This window comes from Falco punctatus (genome assembly GCF_963210335.1).
Source record: "Falco punctatus genome assembly, chromosome: 1".
Classification (NCBI taxonomy): Eukaryota; Metazoa; Chordata; class Aves; order Falconiformes; family Falconidae; genus Falco; species Falco punctatus.
Window position 1 is genome coordinate 17,342,092 of NC_137580.1, and position 9,030 is coordinate 17,351,121.

General features: G+C 42.8%; 1 long non-coding RNA gene across 1 annotated transcript in view; it reads right to left on the reverse strand.

Moving 5' to 3' along the window:
• Positions 1-8,937, reverse strand: part of LOC308056415 — a 26,110-nt gene extending 17,173 nt beyond the window's left edge. Inside the window, exon 1 of the long non-coding RNA XR_013924822.1 lies at positions 57-8,937. This is a non-coding gene — a long non-coding RNA (uncharacterized lncRNA). The remainder of the gene's footprint in view (positions 1-56) is intronic.
• Positions 8,938-9,030: the final 93 nt, after the last annotated feature.

Here is a 9,030-nt window from a genome sequence, read left to right on the forward strand (position 1 = left end):
AGGCCTCAACATGCTGCTGGAAACGGGTGGCTTCCAGCAGAATCCATCCCACTCACCTGAGCATTTCATGTTGTTCTGTAAACTGAGGTTCTTCAGAAAAGGGAAAGCCTTCTTAGGTGGCAACAGGTAGGAGTTCATGCTGCTGGCAGTCCAGACGGCACAAAAATGGTTCCTTTGTGCACATGAAACAGGACATTCAGGTGTGTCAATGCACAAGTTCCCAGCTTGGGATCTTCTGCTTCTCAGTGCAAAGACTCCTGTAGCCAAGATAGGAAAAGAAAGAAGGGGTTTGCAAAATTCAGGGCATTAAAAGAATTATTTAAAGCTATTAAAGAGTATTAGAAATGTTTTTTTATTTAAATCCAAGACCCTCCAAACCCCAAGACATTTGAGAAGCATGCTGAGAGTCCTGAAGTATAAAGGAGGCCAATCTGGATGCATGTTCAGTAACTTATTTTGTAAATCTGTTTTGCCTGCCTCAGAGGCATCCACCGAATCCAAGAACAGTGATTTAAAATCTTGTGTCGAATTACGTTCTTTTTTTTGGCGCTGCTTCTGTTTGAGCTTCATGTTCAGCTCCTGCTAAGAGGACAGGCCCGTCACAACTCAGAGCCTCCTCTTTACATTGACTGAGACTGCAAGTTGTCTGCTTGGCATAAAGAAACAGACACAAAAGGAAGGATTTAAGCCTTCTCCTCCTGAACACCAGTGACAGAATTGAATCACCAAGCCTCCCAGGCTCCTCAGTTCTCTTTCTGGCCACAATAGAGAACTGAAGCTCATCCCAAAGTCTGGTCATTATGGGTGCCTAGCAGGAGCCAATGCAAGCAAGCTTCACATAGGCACCTACATCTAAGGACCAAATTTGAAAAGCAATACTTCACACCCTGGCTTAGGACACATCATGAGCCAGGTTAGTGATTTCAGCCTCATGCTCTGCCTCCCTCTGAGGCATCTCTTGGAGTCTGTGTTTCCCCGCCTCATGCATCTTGGCCACGGCACTGACTGGAGCCCTGTGCCAGGAAAATAACAGCACCGCTGAGCTGTGTAATTAGGGTCTGGCCCAAACACTGATGTGTTAATTAAGAACAGAATTAAGTTCCAAGAGAAAATTAGGAAGTGCCTAGCTCTGAATGTCTTCACTGCAGTCAACCCAGACTCCTCCACGCAAGTGCAGCTAGAGCACTGGGACATGAGCTAGAGGTCTGTGGAGCTCCTTCCCCAGCTCATCCAGCTGTTTCACTTTCAGAAAGTACAGGAGTGTGACCCCTCCCAGGGATTTTATGTACCAGGCACACTATGTATTCCCTGATCTGCTCCACCCAGCATGCAGATGCCACTGCTCTGTCTGCCCTGCTAGCTGACAGAGGCTCTCTTTCCCAGCACAGGAGGCATGAAAAAGAACTACCGGTAACACAAACCCTATAGCTGTTTTTGTGAGCTGTATGGCCAGACGCCACACTTGTGCACTGTTTTGCAGTCACCCATACTGTTGAAGTGTTAGCATGCTTCCTGGCATAGTTTTGGCCCATAACTGTGTCTGGAAGCACATGCTTTGGCATAGTCTGGGGGCAGCGCATTCCCACGTACAGAGCTGCTGGGCAGGCAGCGTGAGTGAGACCTTCCTCTTTGTAAGAGGAGAGGAAGCCTTCTGAGGACACCATCCAAACCAACACTGAATAAAACAAAGGAGCAGCTGTGATACTTTCCCTTTGTCCACTATATATGTGGACCTGACTGGTCTGAAATTTGAGAGGCTCGTTATTAGAGGAAAGAACATTTAAAACAATATTTAATGAAAATATTTAACATTCATAATTTCTGTCTTCATCATGATTGGTAAAAGTTTCAAGAGTATATAAGTGGCTTCAGCTCATCTCAGTCACATGGAGTCTTACTGAATTTGTAATGGCATGGATTAAAGCTCCCCACAGCAATGCAGCCTGATGTGTCTCTTTAGCAAAGTCTAAGAGTATTTCTTCCTTGGAGACTGGCTGCATTTTTGCTAAGTCTTTGAATCCTACTCAGAATGTTGAGTATCGTCCCAAATTGTGTTTCTTGTTACAAACCTAGGGCACTTAAAAGTGAAAATCACAGCTGTACATCTTATTGCTACTGTCTGCTAGCACCGAGGCCTCAGCCTTATGACCGGGGCAACACTCACAATATTTTAATGCTTGCAGACAATGACAGTATGCAATTTTAGGCAGCATTTCAGAACATGGATTTCCAAATGCACAGAACTTCTTGAACCCAGCAGTTCAGTGAAAGGGGTTTTTGTTCTGTTGTGGGGGTTTTTTTTCCCCCTACTTTTCCACTGAAATACAGTATCTGAGATCACTGGCTGTTTACTGTGTTGCAAAACTGTCTCCAAAATTCCATTCTGAATCAATTTTTTGGTATTCTAAACCTCTGAGATTCTTTCATTCTGCATCTAGTATCTGGCCATGCATTTTGCCCTTTTCCAAACAGGTCTCTTGCTTTCTGTACTTACAGAATGTTTGGTTTGAGCTTGCCACTAAGAGGATCGCAGTTTTACTGCAAAACCTCTTTTAGAGTATGAATAAGCTTACATGAACAAGCCAGGTGTTACTAGGAGTAAACATGCTCCCATGCAAACTATTTCCCCTCTGTGTTCTCAGCCTTTCAATGTTCACAACTGTTAGCTGATAATTTTCCAAAACATCACAAAATGTTTTTCAAGAAACATTCCAGTTAAACAGATGCTCCAACAGGAAGATATGCTTATTGCTCAAAAATAATCCAGTGACCATAGCAACTGTGTTTTTATATAAAGGTATTCCATGCACTCATGTTCACTAGTATCTACCAGTTTGCTAATCACAAAGTAATCTCTAATGGAAAAAAAAACCAAACACTGAGCAGGAACTCGTACTAAACTTTTGATGACCACATAGCTGTGATGATTAAATGCTGCTGGTTTCTTTGAAGAGTTAACCTGGAATATAGTACCTAAGAATTTGTTCAAGCCTTATAGCACTGACACGTGTACTCTAAGAGAGATGAAAAATTGAAGATCATTTAATAACTGTTCTTAATATTATGTGGAGGTGGTGGTCTGCATTTACCCTCATCTAGTGATTTCTGTATAGTTACACTAAAATTATACTGGCAAAAGACAGGATTCAAGCCTTTCTGGTATGAAAAAGAGTGAGGGGAGAAAAAATATTTATCTGGAGCTCAGTTCTCAAAGACCTTAAAGCATACACATGTAGTTAACACCAGTTAACAGGCTTTGAGAACTGAGCTCCAGATAAATATTTTTTCTCCCCTCACTCTTTTTCATACCAGAAAGGCTTGAATCCTGTCTTCTGGTTCTGGCTATACCACCTAATTATCGGTGTTACCTTCCCAGCTAAACACTTTGTTCATATGGCACATTTCCACTTCTGTCCTCCTTTCTCTCCTTGACATAAAATGGTATCAAGAGCCCTTTTAAACACAAGCACAATTCCAAGGGGATTTTAATGAGTTTGTCTGGGAAGAGGCTACACCAAGATTTACCACAAGCAAAGTAATATGGTACAAAAAAAGATAAAACATTTTAGGTTAACTGGCTATTTCCTTGGAAGTACCCTTTTAGGTAACTCAGAGCTACATGTCAGTTCCTGTGAATGTAATGAATAATTTCAGCCAAAAAAAAAAAAAATTGAGGAAGATAAATTGAGCTAAGTTTACTTTATCAGAGGAAAAATAAATGCAAATATATATATATATTTTAAATTAAGTCACCATGACAAAATATGTGGTTTCCATGGTTTTTCTTTATGGAAAAGAAAACCTTTACTCTGGGATAGGATGATGCAGATCCTGCTTCACAAAGGCTGTGCATTTCATATATACAGGCCAGTTGTTTGGTATATAACAGATACCTTTTCGGCCAAGGAAGTTCTGCCTGGGCCACACAGCTAACATCAGCCACAGGACACATCAGGATCCCACTGTGCCAGTTTAAAATAACACTTTTAATAACTGTTTCTCATTTTAGCAAGTTTGAAAGAGTACAGGTGCAGTAAGAATATTCTACTGAGCATGAATTAAACTTTATTCCTCACAAGGACAAAGAATGTAAGAGCAAAACCAACCTGACGCTAACAGAAGCACAGTTACAGCTAACGCAGTTACATTGCTCCTGAGATTCAACTGAGTATCTCTGCACAGGACTGTGGAGATACTTTGTAAAGGATACTCCTTTTATATCTGTTAATTGTAATGGATATAACATCAGGAATGAGTGTCTAAGAATCATTTAAAAAAGCAGCATTTCATGAATGTGCTTTATACTGACTGCTTATATGTTCATTTCCTAGATAAAGAATTCCTGACCCACAAGAATTATTTTGTTCCTAATCCATATGGTTAATCAGTAACCAACTCAGGCACAGGAGTGGCTGCAGCTCTGGCTGCTCAGGAGCAAAGAACAGATAAAAAGGAAGGAATGGCAGCATGTGCCAAATGGGTATATTCTCCTTTAGCAGGATGATCTAAGGCCATGTATACCCCAAGCCTACCGATAACAAAGCAGCAGCACAGATTTTTCAGATAGTTATTTTTCAAGCCATGGATTGATTTAATCTTACCCTGTCACACAACACTTTATATCTGCAGCCCCAGAAGTCATGAAACTTAGTACGCTCCATACACAGTTACATTAAGCACAGATCAGATCCTCTCAAGTTCTTAAACATAATATGGGTCATAGACAACCAAATCCTAAAGCATGATCCTCAAAATTCTGAAGGCAGTTTTAGATAATGCCTGTGTTGTGCAATGCTGAGCTCCCTCAGTGCTAGCTCAAAGGCACTGAGAAAGAGATGTTTTGCATATATATAGATAGCTCCAAGCTTAGCTGCTACCTTGGAGCCCGACTGTGTTAGTGCAGCTCTGTAGTAATGTGTTTGGGAAAGTGATTGTTCTTCATTCAGCAGCTAACTCGAGGATCTCTGGATGATGCCAAGGGACACAGTGCAAACCTACGCTCCCTGCGTGACACCTTGGCAAGATACAATTACAAGGCATTCAGCCTCTATCCGAAGCCTTCTCAAGGTAGGTGTTTGTGGTCCTGCAGGATCTCACCCTGTAGGCATATATGGCACATACTGATTTAGCTGAGCTTAGCACACAAAGCCACCATCACTCAACACCCAAAGACCCTTTTCATCCATGCTTCTGTCCTGTCTCTGAGCTGTCAGGTCATGATTTCTCTTTTGGATCAAGTGAACTGCATTTCCCCCCTGAAGAGTAACACTGAAGAAAACAAAAAAATCAGCTATTTAAACTTTCATAGTTGGCTCTTTAGTCATATATCTGTTTCTTTCTCTCTCTGTTCCTTGAGAATTCTTACTATCAGGGAATCAAAATACTTTAAAATTATTTTTTTCAGAGGGTACTCCTGTTCTCAAACATCCCTGCTTGATAAAAGTGTCTATCCCTTGCCTGACTGGACACAGTTGGAAACCATTTCTTAGTTTGTTAGCATTAATCCTGGATACAATATGTTTAAAAATAGCAGAAAAATACAGGACAATAAATGACAGTTTTAAGAACCTGTTGCGTTTCTCAGTATAGTAAGTCAGCATTTACAGCAAGGAGATAAACTATTGAAGTCTTACAAATCCCTTAAAGCCAACCAACCAAGTAGCTTAGCAACCATCCAGGCTTTATTCTTTTGTTGTAGATTACTTAAAATGATCATTAATCCTGCTACGAAACTTCTAATTCCATAGTCTCTACATTGCCTAACTTCAGACACAGTTCAAAGCTTGGGAGTCTGAGGCCCCTTTCACTACTAGTATGTCTTTTGTGTTCTTAAATTACTGTTGCAGAGCTAAGGAGATGGCTGCACAAACTTAATTAAATACATTAGGAGACTAATCAGATTTCAATTTCCTAAAATGTAATTCCTGAACAGTGCAATTTTATATTAACTGCATTTTCTAGAAGACGTTTTCTGATTCTACAATTGCTAATCCAATGAGCCAGTGTAGTTTTAAACTCAAGTCTTTAAAAGAACCCAATCACATAAGTTATTTTATATTTACTAAGAGAACAGAGGAAAAGTATTTACCAGAATAGTCACAAAGAAATCTAGCCTCAGTGTCTCTCCACACTCAGGAAAAGGTAACCTCTTGCTGTCATCAGAAATTACACTCCATACATGTAAATCACTACTTGCAAGGACTTGGTAGATATATGTATCTGAGGGAAGGAGGGGAGCACTGTGCCAAAACCCCCAATGGCAGCAAAACTAAACAATGGCATCTTTGTGGGTTAAAGGCCTGATCAAACCATTACTGAAGTCAAAGGGACTTTTTGGTGGTTTCCAGGGGTGTTGGATGAGTGCCACAATACATTACAAGCAGTATCACTAACTCAAAACCAGAAATAAGAGCACAAAGGCATTAGTTTCTTATTTAGAATAGCTGTCTGCCCACTGATTCCTCCCACCTTTTAACAGAACAGAGTGATGACCTTGCTCCAATCCGGGGCACTCATCTCAGGAAGCTGGGAGGAAAGATTTCCTACAACTTCTTAAGCGTCCAGAAGTTGTAGGAAGTTAAACCTTGAAGAGAATCAATCTGGGGAAGTAAAGCAGCTGCCAGGCTGGACAATGTGGACATACGATGTAGAAACTATGAGGCCAATAAAGAATAACAGTGTGCGATACAACAGAACGCAAAGAGAAAACTGCAAAACACAAAGCTCTGACAAACTTGTTGCCATCAGACCATCAGCTGTGTGCCTGTGGCTCCTGAGGCCTGCTGGAAAGCACTCTTCTTGACCCTCTGACCAAGAACTCGATCTGTATGGGTCAGTCTGTCTGATCACAACCTTCTGGAAATTTCTCATGGCCAGCAGTGTCTCTGCCATGCACATACAGGTTAGTAGCTTTCAAACACATGGATGGATTTAGGGAGGATGGCTTGGGTTTTTGTATTCAGAAAAATAGCCACTAAGGGACTGCTGAATTGGAATTTTCTGAGGGGTGTTTATGCAAAACCTAAAATGTTTTTGGCTGATCAAAACTAGTGCACTCTGGGCAGTTCAGCACATCATGTAATCATTTCAGCTGTTTGCTAATGAATTGTCACCACCTCTGAACTCAATTAAATACATGGCAGGGTGATAGGGAATAACAACGCAAACACATTAAATAGTTGTATTTTACATAATAATGATTATCCCCATTTTCCCATGGATAGTGTTCTGGTTCTATGTCAAACAGACCAGCTCAAATAGCAGTGTTTAGCTAGACATTCTTCCCTTTAAAAACTCCAAAATACATGTGCATCTCCTCCTAAGCATAGTATGTGTGTATTCAGTGTAGAACTATAAACTTCCAGCCACTCATTCTCAGATAAGCATGGATTTATGAAACACTTTTCCTGCTTTTCAGCAGAATTGTGCTGTATTCAGGAAAAAAAGGAAATCCTAGAATTATTATGCACATCTATAGAGGTGAACCTGACATGCAGCGTGAGAGTCCAGCTTTCAACTCTGCAGTATGTAACCGGAAAAACTATTGAGCTATTTAGCTGTGGGGCTGGAGGTGGAGGGCACTTTCAGTTGGCTATAGTGATGCTTGCTTTTGTCCAAAGCAGTTATTTAAGCAGACTCCATACTTCCCAGGACATGTATTTCTTTAATAAGGTCTTTCTTCAATTCCAACAGTCTGTAAAACGTTCCTAGCCAACTCTCTTAACGTTCTCAACTCAAGCTTTAAGCAAAATGGGATCAAGACTTATCTTTACTGCTCCACAGGCAGAGAGACTACAGAGACAGAAACAAACCTGGGGGGAAAGCGTGTAATAGGGAAATGTATTCCTACACTGAAGGGGGTGTATGGCAGCACTGTGCAAGACAGGTAATTACATACTGCACAGGCCAGAGCTGGTGGACAGGTGCGGAGGAAAGAGCTGGTACAGCCTTTTCCCTGCTCTCTCTGAACTCATGAAGAATAGCTCCTCCAAAACCTGTAGTGGGATCACTATGATCTGTATTACCTAGGAGATTGCACTAGGTCTGATTTTGGGGGACAGGATGATGGTATTACTCAGGAATTATGCTGCCTTCCCATTGAAGGGCAGTTCTTTAAAGTGCCAAGAGTAAAGCAGGTAAGTTTTGGTACATGGCATTGAAACAGAAAAGGGAAATACAGTTATGAGTGAATACCAAGCCAAGAGATTCATTTTCACTGTGAAACTGTCCTGGAATAGATACCTAGCATGTGCTCCAGCAGCACCTTCAGTTATGTGCAAATTTTGGCAGTGGTTTTGTTTGTTTTGTTTTTTTTTTTTTTTTAGTTGGCCTGGAAAATATTTTTTCACAGAAACCACTCCCTAATGGAAAAAGAATAGCTGAAGTAACAGACCAACTACAGCAAGAAGAGCAACTGTTCTCACAGGCCGTTTGATAAACGAGAGGAGCTGCCGCAGGATTAGCCACCCTGCACTGCCACCAGCTCTTGCTGACCTCTGCGGGTCTCTGTCGGAGAACACGAAGGCAAAGCGTGGCCAGAGCAACTCAAGCCAGCAACACATCAGAGCACGGCCCTGGAGCAGCAGCAGCTGCTTCGTGCAGCCGCCATCCACTGCCTGAGCCACAACAAACTGCTGCTGGCCCACTGCTACGCAGCGCCGGAGCGCACGTCCCCGCTCGGAGCACGCCTGCTCGCCTCTTTCCTCTCAACACATCGCTTCACGCCAGCACAACCCTCCCCTCGGCGCCTCGTTTTTCCCGTTTCTTCAGAGGTGGCCCGGAACTACAGGTGCCGCCGGGCGCCCGAGCTCCTGCCCTCAGGGGGGCACCGCGCGGCCGGGAGAAGTATCAGCTCAGAGGCGGCCCGAGCCCTTCCTCCCCCTAACGGGGTGCTTCGCGGGGGGGCGAGGTGCTGGGTTTTCGTCACGGTGCGAGGCGGCAGGGGCATGAGCCCGGCGGGCGCCACGGCAGCGCGGCCCCACCTCGGCTCCCCTCACGGCCGGAACGCGGCACCCCGGCGCGCGCCCAGCC